The 21877-nt window shown below is 41.2% G+C and overlaps 1 protein-coding gene across 3 annotated transcripts in view; it reads right to left on the minus strand.

The window, feature by feature from the left end:
• The window catches only part of ARHGAP18 (Rho GTPase activating protein 18), a 195723-nt gene that overhangs the window by 94405 nt on the left and 79441 nt on the right, over window positions 1-21877 (minus strand). The gene's annotated exons all lie outside the window — the stretch shown is intronic.

The raw sequence follows: 21877 nt of genomic DNA on the forward strand, positions 1-21877 counted from the left end.
AGTGAGGGAAGAGGCTGACAACAGTTTCCAATTCTTTCTCCCTCGGTCTGTCAAATGCCCCTTGGATATGCAAGTAAATCTGCAACTTCAAGATACCATAGATATGTAAAGTACCCTAGTCAGCTACCTGCCATCCATTTGGAATTATCATGTAACAAGCTTATCTGGTCTTGTTTATATTAATTTCCCTCATTCAAATAGTTCTTTTCTAGAGATAATGTTTCCCAAGCCAGGACATGATATAAACCCACTATTTCTGATCATATTTATTTCAGATGACCTTTTTCATTGAAGGGTATCACTGCATGATGGAGCACATGTGCAATATAAATACAGCATCCTCAACTGCTAGTCCACAAACCATAAACTTATCCAAATAATCTCTCACACACACACACACACAAACATACACACACACACCATTAAAAACAGTCTATGGCCGGGTGCAGTGGCTCACGCCTGTAATCCCAGCACTCTGGGAGGCCAAGGCGGGCAGATCACCAGGTCAGGAGATCGAGACCATGGTGAAACCCCGTCTCTACTAAAATTACAAAAAATTAGCCGGGCGCGGTAGTGGGCGCCTGTAGTCCCAGCTACTCAGGAGGCTGAGGCAGGAGAATGGCGTGAACCCGGGAGGCGAAGCTCGCAGTGAGCCGAGATTCGGCCACTGCACTCCAGCCTGGGGGACACAGCGAGACTCCGTCTCAAAAAAAAGAAAAAAAAAAACAGTCTATGGACTCAGTACATGTCAACATCTCCAAAATCTCTTTTAAATCTTTCTAAACCATAAAAGAAGTCAGTCCCAGGGCACCCTGGTCCATCTGGTCCCCAGATTCTTCAGTCTGCTGTTCAAGACTCTATGAGCTCTGCCCAGCTTTTCTCCATTCCTCCTCGGGTTCCTCTCCCACTTCTCCCTTCAAGTCCCCCACTATGGCCAAACAGTACCAGCTTCCGGAGCCCACCAGGCACTTTCACTACCCCAGAAGCATTGCCTGTACCGTCCCCCTCCACCTAACACCCTCGACACTTCCCTAATGGCCACACTGCAGCGAATGTCCTCCACTCGATCTCTAAACGTCTACCACGTTGTGCACTGCTCTTCTCCAACAATCACTGAATGACTCCACAATTATGATGAGATTCCTTTAGTGACAGTCTGAGGTTGCAGGGAGAATTGCAGATTTTGAAGTCCAACAACCTTGCTGCTGACAGGACATAGAACTCTGGGTATAATATCTAACCTCTTTGAACACTTGTTTCCCTATTTGTAAAACGAAATTGAACAGTACCTATCATCTTGCATGGCTGTTAAGAGGACTAGAAATAATTCACATAAAGGGCCAAATAGAACTGCCTCAACTCCAAAGAAATAAAACAATTACGCGGTGTCTGTAGGACAGGCTGTGTGCTCAGTGAAAACAGAGCCAGGCACTACTCTCCTCTGTGGTCTCCGTACTCCAACTACTGTGCTTGGCATCTAACATGCACTTTTTTGTTTTTTCTTTTTTCTTGAGACAGAGTCTCGCTCTGTTGCCCAGGCTGGAGTGCAGTGGCGCAATCTTGGCTCACTGGAACCTCCGCCTCCCAGGTTCGAGCCATTCTCCTGCCTCAGCCTCCCGAATGGCTGGGACTACAGGTGCCTGCCATCATGCCCGGCTAATTTTTTTGTATTTTTAGTAGAGATGGGGTTTCACTGTGTTAGCCACAATGGCCTCGATCTCCTGACCTCATGATCCGCCCATCTCGGCCTCCCAAAGTGCTGGGATTACAGGGGTGAGCCACCACACCCGGCCCTAACACACACTTTTTAAAGTCAGAAAAAATAGGCCAGGCACGGTGGCTCATGCCTCTAATCCCAGCATGAGCTGGGAGGCTGAGGCGGGCGGATCACCTGATGTCGGGAGTTCAAGACCAGCCTGACCAACATGGAGAAATCCCATCTCTATTAAAAATACAAAATCAGCTGGGCATGTTGGTGCATGCCTGTAATACCAGCTACTTGGGAGGCTGAGGCAGGAGAATCGTTTGAACCCAGGAGGCTGAACCCAGGAGGCTGAACCCAGGAGGCGGAGGTTGCAGTGAGCCAAGATCATGCCACTGCACTCCAACCTGGGGAACAAGAGTGAAACATCTCAAAAAAATAAATAAATAAATCCAGGAAAAATAACTAAACTAATATGCATCAAAATGTTAATGAATCTATATTCAAGCAATGGTTTTATAGACAATTTGTTGTTTTTTAATTTGTAGTTTTCAGGACTGCCTTAATTTTCTAGAGTAAACAAATATTATAAAAGCTATGCTAAATATATTCACTACAGCACCATAATTTTGGCACATAATCCCCGTTACACATTGCAAGTAGAAATTACATCGACTTTATATCTATTTGTCTCTTATACTTTGTATAATTTTTCTCCTCAGGCACTTATGCTTGCATAAAGCAACTTTGCTGGACTGAAATAAGGACAGTTTTTATTAAAATTCCCCTTAAATTCAACTCCAAAACACCTCCTCAGAATTTTGTTTGTGACCACAGTGTGTGTTAATTTGGTTATCAAGTTCAAACTTTCTCTGGTCTAAATTCAACTTTAAAAAAAAAAAGGAAATAAACCTAAGAGAGCTTACATTATCACTTCATGGATATCTCATTATTATGACATTCCCACTCCCTTATATGGTAGGTGTCTACAGTCATCTGGAGTTTTAGTTTTTTAAATATTCTTCAATATATTATGCAAAGTTAACGCAAGTGGAAGATGGAGAAATTCTCTATTTCAAAACTGAAGCGGCAACAATGTGCCCATTAAAATGAAAAGGAAGATCACATATCACAGGTAATGTTTGTTCCTGCATGCTGGTAGAGAATATTCACACCAAGGATGAAGGGTGGTACCCTCTCATAACTTAAAAGCAAAACAAACTGCCAGAAGAGAAGGCTACATTAGTGGACAACTAAATTATTTGAAAAGTCTCTTATACCATCTACTTCACATCAAAAGGAGAATCATTCAGATTCACCAAAAGTATGTGAAGTCGTAACTCCTATTTTTTTTTTACTGCCCTCCCCCCACCAAGCCTTTCTCAGCCTACTCCCCTCCTCTGGGAACTGCCAAATCATAACACTGTGCTCCCCTGTGCTCACCTGCTGGCATCAGCAGGAACCCAGCTCCCCCTCAGGTTCCTCCCCTCCACACAGATCTCAACTTCCTCAGGCCTTCCCGGAGTCCCAAGAAGTAATGACTTTTACCCAATTCCCAACCTGATGTCAGTTTTTAACACTTCCCGGTACCAAGCCCTTCCCAAGATAGAAAACCTACCTCTTCAAATCATAACATTTGCAGAGTTACAGTATTTTAGAGATGTCAGGAGTTAGAAGCCATGGATACCCTCTAGTTCAGTGGCTCTCAACCTTAACACACTTACTTGCCTTTAACCTAATACCTATTTTATAATCTTCACCTTTATGATTCTGAAGTAAAATTCAAGTAATTTACCTATACATAATCCTGTGTGTATGCATATGACCTTTATCATAATATTAAGGAGAAATAAAGGAAAATCATTTAAAATAGGTATTTCAATATGTGCCTGGACACTAACAGACATAAAACGAAGTGGTCAACTGTTTATATTTACCTATACTTATGAGTGCGTTCACATTTGGAAAAAAAATCAAAACATTCTGCATGAGAAATACAAAAATTAAAAGGATAAAGGGACACATGTGTTCATCTTCACAAATGAAAATGTGAATTAGGGCCAGGTGCAGTGGCTTATGCCTATAACCTCAGTGCTTTTTGGGAGGCTAAAGTGGGAAGACTGCTTGAGCCTGGGGGTTCAAGACTAGCCTGGGCAAAAAAGCAAGACCTCATCTCTATAAAAAAAATATTAAAAATTACTCAGGTGCAGTGATGTGAGCCTGTAGTTCTATTAATAGCTACTTGGGAGGCTGAGGTGTGGGTATTGATTGAGCCCAGGAGCTCGAAGCTACAGTGAGCTATGATCGTGCACCTGCACTCGAGTCTGGGTAAACGGAGTAAGACTCTGTCCCTAAAAATAAAAAATAAAAAAACTTGAGTCAGATTAAGCAGAGGTGAGACTGACTTGTACATGACATCTTTTCAGGAATGCCAGCTAGGTCATTCTAGACACCAGACAATTCTTTGTTTGGCAGGTCTGTCCTGAAATTGTAGAATGTCTAACACAGCTGGAACCTGCCCTACAAATGATGGGACAACATAAAACACCCCCACAAATTCCCAAAATACCCTTTAGAGGGCATTACTGAGAAGTACTGATCTAGTTCACCCCATTTTGCCTCTGAGAACACAGAAGTTCTGAGAGGTCAAGTGATTACAATACTCACAGCAGGAATAGGTCACGAACCATGACAAAGTGGGTTCCAGAAACAAGTCTCATAATCACCACCCACACATACATGTGCACGCACACACACACTTCCTCTCCCCTCCTTTCTTCTACACATGGCTGAGATTTTTCACCTATGTCCTCTGCAATCATCGTGCTTCAAATTCAACCATCTGTGTCCCTCTGACCCCACCCGTCCCAGGTTCTTCCTGAATTGTGTGTGCCAACCTTACTCCCCACGGCACATCAAGTCTCACTAATGTGCCCACAACCTTGGCCTTGTTAACTCAGAGCACAAAGATCTCTAACTTAGCATTCCCCTTCTTGAGCTCCAACCAGCCTCCTGACTGTCTCTGGGACCTTCCACTTCCCAAACAGCCCTTTATGTCAGTTCCTTCCTTCCCACTCCCAAACTCAGCACCCAAGAGAACTCATTCAGCATTGCTCCCTCAACATTAACCATTATGTGTAACATGGGTCTCTTGGTTGACACCCACTGTTGGCTTTTTCCTTAGTCCTTACTACACAGAAGTGTGAAGTATATTAAGTTCCATATCTACACAGGCTTGCAATACTTCCTATTCACCAAACACAGTACAATTCTATTCAGTGTAGTTCTAGCTGTTTAAACATTTTTTTCAATGGCTGTCCCCAGTGTGCTGAGCTAATGTCTAATTCAATCAACCTATAGGAAACAACTTCGCTTTTATAATCATTAGGCAATAAATGATGAGGATGCTCCTTCCAATAATGTCTTTGTTCATGCTCTATGGCTAAGAGGAATGAGTTTCTCAAAGAACACATTTCCTTCAAAATCTGGTTCTTGTTAATATCCTCAGCAAAGCTTTCAAGACCTTAGCTCATATTGATCTCTATTCTCAACTTATTAACAATGACAGATCTTCAGAGAAGAAAGAAATCTACAGATTACCTAGTCAAGTCATTTTATTTTACAGATGAAGAAACTGGAACTCAGAGAAGGGAGCAAGCAGTATCCAGTGATACAACCAGTTGTCTGCAGAGAAAGCTGCAACATAGGTCTCTCCACTTCCTGCCCAGTTTCTTTTGATTACACCAATGACTCATTGCATAGCATTTACAGACCTTTCAAAAGATCAGAATTGTTTTTCTTTAAAAATATGCTTCTGCATAAATTTTAGAAAGATAATTCTATTATGCTTCACAATGTCCTTCATCTAGTGCTTAAAAATGGAAATATTTTTGCTTGCTACATATTTTCATACTACATGGAAATTTAATACAAATATCCACTTCCTATTTCCCTTGTTAATTTCTTTCTCGTTCCCCCTCCCCCCCAAGTCAAAAACCATCTGCAGCTTGCTTCCCAGGACAAAACAGTCATGCCAAAAAAAATCTTAAACAGAGTAGCCAAATCAATGTCCCAAATGAAGGTTAAGTTATACAGCATTTTGGTTTCCAACCAGGTTTATTTTACAAGTGTTTTTTCTCTTTATAGGAAGGAGAGAGTAAAGGAAATCACAACATTTCTAAAGTGTGCCTGCATGCCTTAACTATTAGTCAACAATGATTCATACATTTTTAAGCTCTTAACTGTCTCAATGAAACTTGTCAGATCTCAACTATTTTATATGGTAAATGCCTTGAATGATCAGATTCAATTATTTCTATTCTTTTCATGCACTTATTTTTACCATTTGTTTCTTAAATTAATGTACATCAGTTAACTCTTTTTAATGGTATCTGTAGAGAAGACCAGTCAAAATGCAAAATAACAACTCATTTCACCAGCTTTGAAAATCTATTATTTCTATTAATTGAGGTTATTTTATAATATATTTTAAATACAACTGCAATGTAGAAAAGGAAGTAGATATGTTATCCCAAATCTACTAAACTGAGTGACAAAATAGAGAAAGTTTCTAAAGTACTGGCTCAAATTTCACTGCCTTAATCTCTAGGCCTACAGAGTAATACATACACACACACACACACACACACACACACACACACTCCTCCTCTTTGAAAAAGATGATAGTCATTGATTTGTTTTAAGCTTCTTCCCAATTCTGCCTCAAGCTTTTAATCTCCCCATCACTAAATACATATATTTTATTACAGTATTTTATAAACTGTCTTAAAATTTCAATTAATAATTTTTACCTACATGAAAAGTGTTCATTGAAATTCTCATTATTACAACTACCTGGTATTGAAGGAAACAAGTGTAAGATGTTAGCAAGGAAGGAGGCACATAGGAAGATTTGTAATACATGTCCACAACTTTAAAAAAAGACACTGTAGGCTGCCTGCCTGGTTCCATCATTAATTGTGAAATCTTGAATGTCACTTAATCTTTCTGGCCTCCTTCCTGCCATGTAAACCAAGGGAGAATATGAACATGGTATCTGTTTAAAATTCTATGGCTCTAGGACACTACAAAAAATGTACTGAATTATGTTTCTGTGACATGACTGATTAAAGAGCTTATATACACAGTCAGCTTTCCGTGTCCATGAGTTCCACATCTGTGGATTCAGCCAACCATGGATCGAAAATACTCGGGAAAAATAAATATCCTACACAAGTTCCAAAAAGCAAAACTTAAATTTGCTGTGCACTGAGTACTATGTTGAATCTATGCAAGTAAAGTGATGTATGGGTAGTGTGTTAGGTATTATAAACAATCCAGAGATGATTTAAACTATACAGGAGGATGTGCATAAGTTATACTATGCCATTTTACATCGGGGACTTGAGCATCTGTGAATTTTGGTGTCCTCAGGGGTTCCTGTTCAATCCCCCATGGATACCAAGCAAGCGAGGACTGTTTATGTTTAGTTAGCCCCTCAGCAGAGGCCCTCCCCAAGAGTTAAATTATGAATCCCTGATGTTTGTGACATCGGTTCACTATCACGTATTAAGTGTGGCCAACTGAATCTACGATTATTTCACAAATTTTATTTTTATAAGGTGTCACCTCCATTCTTCATTAAAAAAATTTTGACAAAATTGCTAACGAGCAAAACAGCCATGAGGGAACACAATAATAATGAAACAATACCAGCAGCTTATACTTACTGAGCTCTCACCATCTGCCAGGGACTCTTAAACATCTGCACAGGTATTTTTGCATTTACCCCTTACAATCTTACCATTCTGATTTGTCAGTTGAGACACAGAAGGACAAGTGGTGAAATAACGTGGCCCATGCCACATTGTAAGTGGGAGATCTGGACTTGGACCCCAGGCAATCCACCTTCAGCTCACTCAGGTGGCTAACCCCTTCACCTGGGAGTGTCTAATGAAGAGACTGAGTGGCAATATATGTACGTCAGTTCAATCTCACACTGATGAGCTACATAATCCTAGAACCCATTTTTCACATCTGCAAGGTGTGGGCGGGTGTTGGAGCTTTCACAGTCCATTATCTGGCAATGTAATCTGGAAAGCCCACAAAAGCGTTTACCACAGACATCTAAAAAAGATGGATACTTCTCTCCGGAACACCTCTTACAGCACAGCCACTTGCCTTTCCCTGCTTAGTATAAATGGACCTAAGAGCAAGGAAACAGCTGGGTTCCCAGCTCTAAGACATTATGAGAGAGTATCTCAGAGGGAATAAGAAATAGAGACTTAATTGTTTTTCCTTGTTCCTAGAGATCCAGGTAATAAATTCCCCTCCATATGTCCCTATGTCTACCTGTGCTGTCAATCAAATAGCTACTATTTTTAGACCAACTCCTACACCAAGTTTACCCAAGAGCCACCTCACTCCACCTTACTCCACTCAACCCTGCTCCATGCTTGTCCACAATTGGGGGAGCAATTGAATCACATGTAAGGACTGACCAATAAGGGGCCATGGGTCATTTTAAATGGCAGCTCTTATTTCTGCTCATGTTTAAAACAGATCCGCCCAAAACACCTGGTTGGTGCCATTGGGGTCAGACACTTGATCCATTGTATCAAGTGTCAGACTCTGATTCTTTCCTGGCTGTCTTCCAGAAGAGGCTACTGAATGGTGAGAAAGATAGGAGAGAATGAGGAGAGCTGCTGACCGGACAAGCTTCCTCATATCTTATGCAGTTGGTCAGTGTTCCTTTAATAGGTGGGAAAGTAGTAATCTGTAGCAAAAGTAGTCAATGTCTTCTAATGAGGGAAAGTGGTAAGGACTGTTATTTCTGCTTTCTAACGACCCACAAAGGTTAAATTACCCTAATGAGTTGCAGAGGGGGGCAACAGGTCCAATACCACAATTAGAACCTACATCACAGGGTCAGTCTATTCAATGGAGTTTAAGGCATTCAGAAACTGAATATTCACTAGTATGTGAAACTATCAAACGATCCAAAAATCAACTGTACGTGGCTTAGGAGCTCTCACACCCCTGGCATCTCCACGGTTAGAGCTCACATGGAAAATATTCCTTTTCCATCCTGAAGACGGAATGGAAAGACTCAATCTACTCATGGAGCTTAATATTATACACCTTATAGAGCCTCAATTTTAAATGTTACAATAATACTCTTTAAAGCACCTGCAAAGTGTGATGCACTGAGCAGGCACTCACTGCATAACACTCATCAGGGATTCTAGGTTCTGGTCCTCCCATCACCAGTTAGACATGGGCTCCCTGAGTAGTCACTTTACCTCTCCAACGTGCATTTCCTTGGGTGTGTAAAAAAAAAAAAAAGGGTTATACCAGACGACACTCAAAGTCCCTTAAACACAAAAATCTATAACTACAAGGTAAAAGTAATATCCTCGAAAATTATCAAACCATCAGTGGTTTATCTGAAAACAGACGAAAAATTTTTGTCCTCTTTTTTTTTTTTTCTTAAAGTAAGGAAAATAGAGGATTCGGGGACAGTAACACCGCTGAATTTTTGTAAGCCTAGATAAGATAAATGGCAATGCCAGATCTAAAACGTAAATTCAGAGAGACTGTCAGAGTCCTGTGCCAAAGGTCAAGTTTAAATAAAAAGTTGTTTTGTTGGCCAGGCGCCGTGGTTCACGCCTGTAATCCCAGCACTTTGGGAGGCCGAGGCGGGTGGATCACGAGGTCAGGCGAGTGAGACCATCCTGGCTAACACGGTGAAACCCGTCTCTACTAAAAATACAAAAAAAATTAGCCGGGCGTGGTGGTGGGCGCCTGTATTCCCAGCTACTCGGGAGGCTGAATCAGGAGAATGGCGTGAATCCGGGAGGCGGAGCTTGCAGTGAGCCGTGATCGCACCACTGCACTCCAGCCTGGGTGAAAAAACGAGACTCCATCTCAAAAAAAAAAAAAAAAAAAAAAGTTGCTTTTGACTAATATAACTCCATCTACCTTTCTTTCCTTGTTCATAATAATTACATTAACTTATGATTATGGGTAGCTAGTTTTAGCCAGTTTGGTGTACTCTCACTTTCACTAAGTACACCAATTTAAAGTTCCGACTCTAAAAGAAATGAGACACTGTTTTAAAGCATTTAGATTGTATCTCTGGGTTATATTTGTGTTTGCTATTCAACAAACTCCTAGAAATGTCCTCACTGATGTTTACAGAACATTCAATGAAAGACGCAAAATAACAATGGCTACACTATTTCTCAGAATTCTATCATTAAGAGTACCTTGAAAAGCTGGTTGGCTCTTTCCCACACATCCCCAACCCTCTTGGTCTTTTATTATAGCAACACTGTTCACAAGTGACTTCTTCCTGTCATCATTTTTCCTTGTCCTTGCACAGAAACCTTCGCAACCAAACTTCAGCACTCCTACCACTGGCTGATATTTAAGCTTCCCATACAGCAATAATATTACCACCAAAGCTATGAGTAATTTTAATGTGGGAAAGGGAAAGGAAGTGCAAGATAGCAATAACTGAAAGGTAAAAAACAAAACTTGCCTATGAGTATCATCCATATTTTATCAACTCTGCCTTACATTTCTACCAAAGTAGAATTATCCTTGTTTGTTGTCAGATAACAGAGAAATGATTACATGCACACAAGTTATACCAGCTCACCGGGGGGAAGGTGCAAACTTCAAGTGTGTGTTCTTTCAAACCATGCCCCATTGAACCCCAGAGGTCCATAGGGTAGGCCTTTTTGGGTCTCTGATCAATATTTACACAAAACATGAAATAAAATTCCCCCTTACATCTCTGAGCACATATCTGAACTTAAATGCATTATGGATTAGAAAGTTGCAGTTCTTTATTGATCTCTTTTCCAAATCCATGCTGATACAACATTTGTGCTTAAGAAAAGCTGTACAGGCAAAGATATTGCTCAAACATATACAACACACTCAACAGATGCCTGGCAAAATGCAGGAGCCGTTGGCATCTGTACTTATGGAGATACAGCAACCAAATACATTGTAATTTGGAAACAAACCCATGTAAGAGGTATCTGGGGGAAAACTGTGGAAATTTTAATATGGCCTTCATATTAGACCATAATTATCTTTGGCGTGATAATGGTACAGTGCAATGGTTCTCAAACTTGCCTGCACATTAGAATCACCCGGAGCTTCACAAAAAGCAAACAAACAAAAAATACTTATGCCTGTGACTATCTTAGAAAAGATACTATCCTGGGCACAAAATTCAGCATATCACAAACAGAAAACTACTTTCAGATGATAAGAAATGTTTAGGAATTCACTAAATAGCTTAATAAACTATAGAATAAATTCTTTTGGCTTCAATGCTTACTTTAAAATGTCTTTAAAAGTTGAAGTCCAATGCCTTACTTACATTATTCTGAATATTAATTGTCTCTGTAGAATACTGCAGGCATAGGATACATTTGGGTTTTATCTCTACTGACCCTAAAAACACACTTTAAAGTACATTTTAAAATAAATTCTTACTATTCATCTGATTCGTCCTAATTTGCCACTTTCTCTTAAAAGATACAACAAAAATGTTCCAATTAATATTGGTTCTTCAATCAGTCTAAACTAGTGCCATCTGTCATCTGAACAGTTATTATTCCTAGGAAAACTGTAGTTATTATTCATTATTTATCTCTCGTCAACTTGATATTTTTCCTTGGCAAGAACATAAAAAGAATAGTGAGAAACATAGCTGGAAAAGCAGATTGGAGTCCTCATTTTGAAAATGTTCATACTTAAGCATGTACTCATTTGGAAAATATTTATTGAGAACCTACTACATGCCAAGTAATGTGGATACAATTATACACAAGCCAAACAAGATCCCAGATTTATAGTTATGTTGGGAATACAGACAAACATGCATGACACAATTAGAGGGCTGCTTTTAGAAAGTAATCTGATGATCAGAATTAAACTAAACCTGGCTTGTAGTAAAAGCTGATATTATATGTAAGTAAATAAAAGGGTGTTCTTTCATGAAAATTAAGTTTGGTGATAAGGTCCTCCTGGACAAGCTGCTTACCATTTCGTTTTTATTTCTCTTTCCTCCTATATTGATTTCATGTGACTGCTATAACAAATTACCAAAATTTGGTGGCTTAAAACAAATTAAATCTATTCTCTAAAAGTCTGGAGACTAGAAATTTAAAAGCAGGATCACTGGGCTGAAATCCTGGTGTCAGCAAGGTCGCACGCCCTCTGAAGTTTCTAGGGATCCAGTCCTTGCCTCTTCCAGTGTCTATCTGGCGGTACCAGCATTTCCTTGCTGTGGCCACATGACCTCAGTCTCTGCCTCCATCTTTACATGCTTCTCCTCTGCATATCAAATCTCCCTCTGCCACCTAAAAGGATACTTGTAATTGCATTTAGGACCCAACTGGATAATCCAGGATAATCTCTCGTCTCAAAACCCTTAACTTAATCACATCTGCAAAGACCCTTTTTCCAAATAAGTTCACATTCACAACTTCCGTGAATTAGGACTTTTTTTTTAATTTTTGGAAGCCATTATCAGACTATCATACCTACATAGAAAGCCTAAGAATGAAAAAGGGTAATGAGGAAAAAAAACCCACAAATTTACTAAGCCAGAGCATTTACAGTTCTGCTCCAAACACATCTGAAGAGTTTTTCTGCTTCTGAATAGGTCCCCAAAAGCAAAGTTCTTTACTCCTAAGTTATTTAATGTGTTTATGGTGAGAATTTAATTAAATTATACTGGGAAGTGCCATACAAATTAAAACTTTTTTTAAATTTTTATTTATTTATTTTTTTTGAGACAAAGTCTCACTCTGTCGCCCAGGCTGGAGGGCAGTGGCACAATCTCGGCTCACTGCAAGCTCCGCCTCCCGGGTTCACCTCCCGGCTTCTCCTGCCTCAGCCTCCCGAGTAGCTGGGACTCCAGGCGCCCGCCACCACGCCCGGCTAATTTTTTATATTTTTAGTAGAGACGGTATTTCACCGTGTTAGCCAGGATGGTCTCGATCTCCTGACCTCGTGATCCACCCGCCTCGGCCTCCCAAAGTTCTGGGATTACAGGCGTGAGCCACCGCACCCGGCCGAAAACTAATATTATACCTCTTTTCTCCCCCCTCTTCTTCCTCCTCAGCAATAACCTCAAATTTCCCTTCAAACAGCTCCTGTAAGTTTTACTGACCCATTTCAGAACTCTGGCTTGACACTTCACTGTATTACATCCTGGGAGAGAGAGCCCAAGAAAACTCAGCAAACAGCCCCCTACACAGGGCCAGTTCTCAGGAGCCTTTAGGATCAGAGGTGAATCTGGGCAAGGCCAAAGCCTGGTCTGGTGGTACCCTGGAGCCAGATCGTTTCCAGAACTGGAAGAGTAACATGGCATTCATCCAGGGGACATGCTCATTACAGCTGCTTTTCCTTAACTGAAAAAAGAAGTCTGGGTTAGAGAGCCTAAAAGCCTAAAGGCAAAATTATATGGATAACCCAGACAGGATGGATAGACCTCAAGGCTCCAAGGACAACAGTGAGGAGCCTTTATGACTTTTGTACTTCAGCAATGACAGCAGTGGAGGAGGGGCCAGATCTCTTCCCGATAAACCTTTTGAGTAGAACTGTAACGCAGCCCACCATCATCCTGACTTGCCTCCTTCTCTAGTTTCCTGGATATGGAGAATTGCTGCCATTCTAGAATCCACTTGCTAAGATCTTTCATCAAAAGTATTTGCTTGTTTGTTTGTTTGTTTGAGACAAACTCTCACTCTGTTGCCCAAGCTGGAGTGCAGTGGTGCAATCACGGCTCACCGTAACCTCCACCTCCCGGGTTCAAGTGATTCTCCTGCCCCAGCCTCCGGAGTAGCTGGGGCTACAGGCACGCACCGCCATGTCCAGCTAATTTTTGTATTTTTAGTAGAGACGGGGTTTCACTATGTTGGCCAGGCTCATCTTGAACTCCTAACCTCGTGATCCCGCCTCAGCCTCCCAAAGTGCTGGGATTACAGGTGTGAGCCACGGTGCCCAGCCAGAAGTATTTCTTAACATTGTTAAAACTTAATGGTGTCCTCCAAAAAAGAAAACATCCTGATGTAGAAAACCTACATATAAATCAATAATTCAATGATTGCTTGTATATAAGCCCCATCTACTTTCTTCTCACTCCAAATCTGAATTAGTATACAAATTCAATCCTCAGCCTCTTAAGCAAGAATAAAAATACCACCTCATATACTATGATGCCATTAGAAATATATTCCCATTTTATTTGAGCTATTAACATTTTTTTTGCTTGTATAAACAGAATAAATAATTCATTTCATGGATTAAAACATAGCAACATGAAGGCAAATGCAAAATAAATAGCAAATCAAAATCTGTGAAATACTAGACAAGGGTTGTCTGATGTAGGGCAAGCACTGTGAGACAGTCCAAAGACAACACATTGCATTTCACTTTGTTTTCAAAGAACATGGTGACCAAGTTCACAGGTTAGGCAATCCATTATCCCCTCTTCCTCATTTATTGGCTTGCCTTCACCTAGCAGAAGTTTCAGGCAGCTACACAAAAAGTCTATTGTTTCCTCTCCACTATATCTCATCAAGTAATGTCCTTTCACTCCAGTGAAAAGCCTATATTCTCTTACTGAGCTCATCCGAGCTTATTAAATTTATAATTTAACAACTGTGCCAACACACTGTAATTACAGAATCATTACATGGTTTTTACATACAATTATTTTTTAAAGGAAGGCTCGCTGGAGATCCAGTTTATGAAAGCAGATATTACATCAATCCCCTTCATACATTCTGAAGAAAAGCTCCTTCACCTCTTACTACCCACCCTACCAAGGAAAGGACAATATTGGTGTCTGTTAAGTATGAAGGCATGCCAGGGTCACAGAAGAAATAACTCCAGCTTTGGAACATAAAACAACCCATGCCTTTCTCTTTGCCAAGCCAGAATCCTGACATGACCGCTTCTGAAGCCCCCTTGCCTCATTTCCCTGTGTTCTGAGGCTAGCTTCCCTCTCTGGCAGACCCCCAGGACAATACATGAGGTCTTACAGCCAAGTAGTCCTACAGATCCAAGAGGAATCAAAGCATAGCCGTCACCCACACAGGATGCAAATGGCATCTTTTTTTTTTTTTTTTTTGAGACGGAGTCTCACGCTGTTGCCCAGGCTGGAGTGCAGTGGCGCGATCTCGGCTCACTGCAAGCTCCGCCTCCCAGGTTCCCGCCATTCTCCTGCCTCAGCCTCCTGAGTAGCTGGGACTACAGGCGCCCGCCACCGCGCCCGGCTAATTTTTTGTATTTTTAGTAGAGACGGGGTTTCACTGTGGTCTCGATCTCCTGACCTTGTGATCCGCCCGCCTCGGCCTCCCAAAGTGCTGGGATTGCAGGCTTGAGCCACCGCGCCCGGCCCGCAAATGGCATCTTCTCGTGGACAATTGGGTGCCATTATCTGTAGATGGTTATTGAAACATAGATTTCTGACATTAGTGTTAATCCAATTCTAAAGTTTGATCTGGCAAAAATAAACTAAAACCCTAGAGATAAAAAGTAACATTCTTATGTTCCAAAGTATCATCACATAATTGGCAAACATTTATTGACTGTCCACAGCCTGCCTGGCATGAACTAGACGTTGAGATTCAGGAATAAAGAAAACAACATGTTTAACGCCTTGATGAGTTTATAGTCTAAGATGGATACAGTAACTGGACATACAGCTGGGAATAAACAAGGACTGAACAATAAAACACAACGAGAATTTTTTTGAGAAAACTGCACACATAATGCATTTTAATTAAAGTAAACCATATAATACATTTTAATCAAAAGACATAGCTTGATAATATTACTATATTCTATTGATTGTTCTATTTCTTTCTCTTCCTGTTTCTCCTTTCTGTTTTTACCACCATAGTTATTCGCAGACTTATATACTTCAGAAAAGAAAAGTGAGAAACATGTTTTGTTTTTTTCTTTTAATTTGAAGTGGAAGGAACCAGCACAGGGTTGTTGGGTTTTTTATCTGCCAAGTAAGGGCTTTTTTTTCCCCCAGATATGAAAAACTATATCTACTTTCATTAGCTTCATTTCATTAAAACATTGATCACACATTAATAAAAGAATTTGTGATCAAATTAATTTACATATAAACAACCAATATCAGATCCTTTCATATTTTGATTAGCAGTACGAATTACAGAGCAGGAATTATAACAAGTAAGAGAAGAAAAAAGCCCTAATGAGTCAAAAATGTAATGGAAAATAGAGGTTGGAGATGGCAAAATCTTTCCTTATTTCACAATTTTCTCTGGGGCCAGCCCAATTTACCTTTAACAATGCAGTAACAAAGTAGCAAGGTGTATCTCTGCCTTGCATGGAGTGGATATAGTGAATGAGAACACCATCAAGAATCATAAAATGATGTAGGCATACCTGGAAAGTAACATGAAGGTGTAACCACGTTGGGGGGAGTTCTGCTAAGAAAGGAAAGGTGAGAAAATACTTGGGAGAAAATGGCTTTTTAAAGTGTGAATTGAAAAGAGAAGGAGCTCGAGGCCAAGAAACTGACACTGACAGCCCGAGATGATTGAAGTGCAGATTAGGATTGAGTTGGGGCAGTTGAAAAATAAAGTACGGGTCTGAAAAATCTTAGAGAGAAAAAAATAACAAAGCTTAGTAACAGCTCCTTGAGCAGGCCTGGGGAGAGAGATGTCAGTGATGACTCAGATGTCAGGAGTGGCAAGGCAGGCCAGCAGCAGGACTGCCAGCCACAGGAGGAAGTAGGAGAGGAAATGATGCATGTGATAGCTAAGAAACACTATAAATGGCTACATATCTGTGGTTTCTCCAGAAAAAATGCATGTGCAAAACGTTCTGTATTCAGTTCCCTAGTTAAAATATAACTGTGAGGAGAGCAACAGATTAACTACACAAATTGTTGCTGTAAGATAGCATGCCTAAGAATGTGCATGGGAAAAAAAATACTGAGGCAAAATAAAATTCAACTGTGGTTAGCTCTAGAGTAGTATTATATTAATAATATAAGTGACTTTTGCCTCTTCCTTTGTGCTGCTATTTTCCTAAATTTTCTCTAATGAGAATGTTGTCTTGGAGGGCAAATTTTTGAAAGTTCCTAAGTGATCACGTCAGAATGCTGTGTGTTAGTCTGTAAAGTTCACGGAAACACACACACACCAGAACGCATCCACCAACATTAGGAATTATGGAGCTTTCAGCACATAGAGGGTCCTCCGAAACAGCATTAATGTATCCATAGAAGTCGATGTGAGTCACTGTAGTTGGCTTTCTGGTGACTTTCAGGTGTTTAGCATATAATGAGAAGTACACAGGTTAACCATACTTTACCCAAATCATGAAAGCCAAGAAATGTGTCTAATCAATAAATTACTTAACACAAAGTCTAATACTACCCCAAGGAATTTTTCAAGAAGATCTGTGAAATGCCCTCTAGAGTTAGAGAAGATATCAGCACTAAGATATTCAAGTATTCAATAGTGCTTCACGATCATAGAAAAGTGGAATGGGTACTTGCAAAGTAAACTGGGCAAATACAGTATGCAAGGTCACTGAAATAGAGAAGCGTCATTACCACTTTCTCAGACTCTGGCAGTGGACAGTGGACACAGTGTAGTAATTAATAGGACAGCCTCTGCAACCAGGCTGCCAGGGTTTCAAAGCAGCCCCACCACATTCCTAGCATGTCACCTCGAGCAAGTTTTCTTCACTTTTGGGTCTCGGTTTCCCCAACTATAAAATAGAGACCATAACTATACCTACTCTCATAGAATCATGAAATATAGGGCTGGGCGCAGTGGCTCACATGTATAATCCCAGTACTTTGGGAGGCCGAGGCCGAGGCGGGTGGATCACTTGAGGTCAGGAGTTCAAGACCAGCCTGGCCAACATGGTGAAAACCCATCTCTACTAAAAATGCAAAAATTAGCCAGGCATGGTGGCAGGCACCTGTAATCCCAGCTACTTGGGAGGCTGAGGCAGGAGAATCGCTTGAACCCGCGAGCCAGAGGTTGCAGCGAGCTGAGATCACACCACTGCACTCCATCCTGACAGATGGGCTGACAGAGCAAGACTCCGCCTAAAAAAAAGAAAAAAAAAGTGTGAAATATAAATGAGTCAATATTCAAATATAGGATATTATAAAGCACATAATACCAGGCAAATTGACGGTATGGCTTAAAGGTTAGTTGTTATTATTATATATTGATTAAAGAGAGATGTCAAAAAAGCCCAGCCTTCTCAAAAATTCTATTCAGACTTAGATGCAACCATTAAATGTGCCATCATGGTGATCACTTGATAGTTTTCTCCGTATTGAAAAATACAAGGTAGCTTTTTCCTCTCCCACTTCCTTGTATTTTCCCATCTAAATCTACACACAAAAATGAATCTAGTTAATACTTGAGTTCCCAGAAGTGAGAAGTCCGGATGGTTTTCTCCCTACTCAAGCCCTCCTCTAGGAAACGAAGAAGTCTTTTTGCAACAACCTTGTATGTTGGCAACAACTTTCAAAATCAAAAGCAAGTTGACTCCACTGTAAAAGAAAAAGGCTTCTTGAGCCTTTACATTGCGGGGTCAGGGGCGGCGGGGGGCGGTTGGTACACAGGTGGAGAAAATTAGAACAGAAAAGGAAAAGTCTGGGCTAAAGGAAAATTAAATAAATTTGGGGTTTTGCAAAAGGCTGTAACACCTAGCTCTCCCGTGATGCCGCACAGCTTCTCGGAACCCAACTCTTACTATTTCCTCAGCTCCCCTCTCTGGATAAAGGTTCTTTTCCCAACAGGGCCATTCATTTGTGTGGTAAGTACCAACATAATGTAAAATATGAACTCCCACGCTTCCAAACCCTCCTACCATGGCTGCCCTGTGTTCCTCAGCCACTTTCTCCTTTGCACTGTCCTCTAAAGGCTGGGCTGCTCATCTCTTAGTGAGCTTGCCTTCCCAGCCATTCCCACAAGACTCCCTGCACATTCTACAAGTGATCTGTGAACTTTGAAAGTTCCTAAGCGATCATGTTAGATCATGTTCAGGGAGCATCTGCAAGCTCACCTTACCTCCAAATCTCACCAATCAGAGGAGCCTCCAGCCTACCACTCCACCAGTAAGATATGAGGATAGAGGTTCCCTGTGCAGGTAAGCTGGCAAAGACCAGAGTCTTACCCAGAATTGCTTGGCTCCTCACAGGGTTCTCCTCACCGACTTCTTCAAAGTTCAGTCTATTCCCTAGGATACTGAGAAAGCCATCCACCTGGATATTCCAGAGAAATATGGGCTGAACTTCCAGAATCCTCAGATTTGCAACTATAGAAGTGTTTAAGTGTTACAAGTTATAAGTTATATGGATGTTTGTCTTTCTCCAGACTGATATTTCTTTCAGAAGTCAGGGGAGTCATCCTGTTATCTGCCACTGAATTCCCTCCCTAATAAAACCTTTTTTTTTTTTTTTTTTTTTTGAGATAGAGTCTCTCTCTCGTTGCCCAGGCCAGAGTGCAATGGTGCGATCTTGGCCCTACTGCAACCTCCGCCTCCTAGGTTCAAGCACTTCTCCTGCCTCAGCCTCCTGAGTAGCTGTGATTACAGGCACACGCCATCATACCTGGCTTTTTTTTTTTTTTTTTTTTGTATTTTTAGTAGAGACGAGGTTTCACCATGTTGGCCAGCCTAGTCTCGAACTCCTGACCTCAGGTTATTCACCCAACTCGGCCTCCCAAAGCGCTGGGATTACAGGCGTGAGCCATTGCACCTGGCCATAAAAACCATTCTTTGCAAGCACAGTTTCATCCCTTTGAGATGACAATTGGCTACAGATGTTGAACAGGTATGCAGGGACCAGCTTTTATGCACCCCACCTTTAGGACTTGCAACTTCGGTTCATGGGTCTCAGAGAAGTTGTAAGTTACCAGTTTCCAACATTCCAAATTACTGCAAATGGCAGAAACTACTAATGTTTGGAAACGCCAAGAGTCTGAGGATCTACTGACACAGCATATAGCTAAAACCTCACCCACATAGTGTTAAGAAAGCATTTCCTGCCTGTCTGGGCTGACAAGCCACAACCCTTTTCTTCTCCTCAGGCACCAAGCAGGACTCATCAGGACACCTGGGCTCAGGCTCAAAGCCTGTCAAAGTAGGGCTGGACTGAGGACACACCTTCATTCTCTTCCCAGAACAAGGGAAGGAAATAGGAGAGCATCTTTGCTCTAGGAAGGCAGGCTTCAGTACAGGAAGTGGCAACAATTCATACAAAGTGCCATTCTTTCCTCTAACCCACACCTTGACCTGTGTTGACCATCTCCCTCTCTCATCACACTATCTCTAGATTCTTCCACATACTCATTGAAAACTGTGTTCATGACAGAATAGAGGAGGAAACTGTCTCAGATAGCATAAGAGGTTCAATAGTAACCAAGCATTTTTTTTAGTTATTTCCAGTGGGCCCGTGTGCTTTAGCTCACTTAAATCTTCACAACACCACTAAGGCACAGGGATGTTTTGTAACTCATCCAAGGTCAGTTAACCAATAAGGGTGGATCTGAGACACAAAACCATGCCATCTTGTCATCGAGAGCTCCCTCTTCCCACTGCAATGTCAATCCATTAGACAGTTCCAGTTCAGTAGACCCAGTGATCTCTGATAGAGCAATTGGGTATTCTGAAGAGTGGGCAGATCACAAGCAAACATGGATGAAAAGAAATCCCAATTCTTCAGTCAAGACTGATCTTTAAGACCTTCCACAAAGTGGCCTCAACCTCTCATTCCAATCTTCCCTTCTCCTCCCCAAGAGCCATGTCAGCATCCTTACAGTATCAACTCCCTTCCAAACTTCTCTCTCTTCAGAATGTATTTACCTTCTTCCCCTAAAACCAGAATGTATTTACCTTCTTATCCTAAAACCCAATCCTATCCAACTGTGCCAGCAAGATGAAACCTGAAACTTTCTCTGTCTTCTTAGTTGGATGTAAGATGTCATTCTTCTGTAAACACCTATAGCAAGATTGTTTAAAAATGATTTAACATTATAATAATTGTAACTTCCAGTCCTGTAACACAGATATGACAGAGCTTATCATCTTTAGTAGAAAACATGGGACAGTACACAAAGCACCTGTTAAACTCCAAGGAGTTACCACAGCAGTTTCTAAAAAAACACGTCTTATCAGCTGCGCGCAGTGGCTCACGCCTATAGTCCCAGCACTTTGGAAGGTCAAGGCGAGTGGATCACCTGAGGTCAGGAGTTCAAGACCAGCCTGACCAACATGGTGAAATGCCATCTCTACTAAAAGTACAAAATTAGCCAAGCATGGTGGCACATACCTGTAATCCCAGCTACTTGGGAGGCTTAGGCAGGAGAATCACTTGAACGCAAGAGGCAGAGGTTGCAGTGAGCTGAGATCATGCCATTGCCCTCTGGCCTGGGCAACAAGAATGACACTCCAAGTCAAAAAAAAAAAAAAAAAAAAGTCTTGTCATTGATAGCTACTATACTGGGTAATGAAAACCAAATATAGCTGCTACCAGTGACAATGATTCCATATTTTGGAGATTCAATAGACTGATGCTAAGAGCAATGCATCTAACTATTGTCTAATATAAAAACCTCTATTTTCTTCCTGTCTCCTTGAGAATCTCAATGTCACAGAGTCAACAAGAGGCAAATTCTAAGTAACTCTTTAGCATGCAAAATGTATGTGCTATTACTCTCCTTTGTCTGGAATTTATTAAACAAGCAGAATCAAGGGAGCGAATCTGAAATTTCTAGAGGAATAAATGTGCGCTGTCACTAATGATCATCTCTGAGGCCTTGTCAGGCGTTTGGGAACAAACTTGCCAGGCTCCAGCATGAAAGACACCAAGGAGAAACCTGACAGCTGAGAAGTTTCGATTTCCCTCTCACGTGAGGATAAGAGAAACTGGCATATATTGTTTGTGTGTGTGTGTGTGTGGTTGCTTGGATGGTTTTGTTTTTGTTTTATTGAGACTAACTCTCACTCTGTCACCCAAGCTGGAGTGCAGTAGTGCGATCTCGGCTCACTGCAACCTCTGCCTCCTCGGTTCAAGCAACTGTCCTGCCTCAACCTCCGGAGTAGCTTGGATTGTGGGCATGCACCTTCATGAAC

Source organism: Macaca mulatta, chromosome 4 (assembly GCF_049350105.2).
Source record: "Macaca mulatta isolate MMU2019108-1 chromosome 4, T2T-MMU8v2.0, whole genome shotgun sequence".
Lineage (NCBI taxonomy): Eukaryota > Metazoa > Chordata > Mammalia > Primates > Cercopithecidae > Macaca > Macaca mulatta.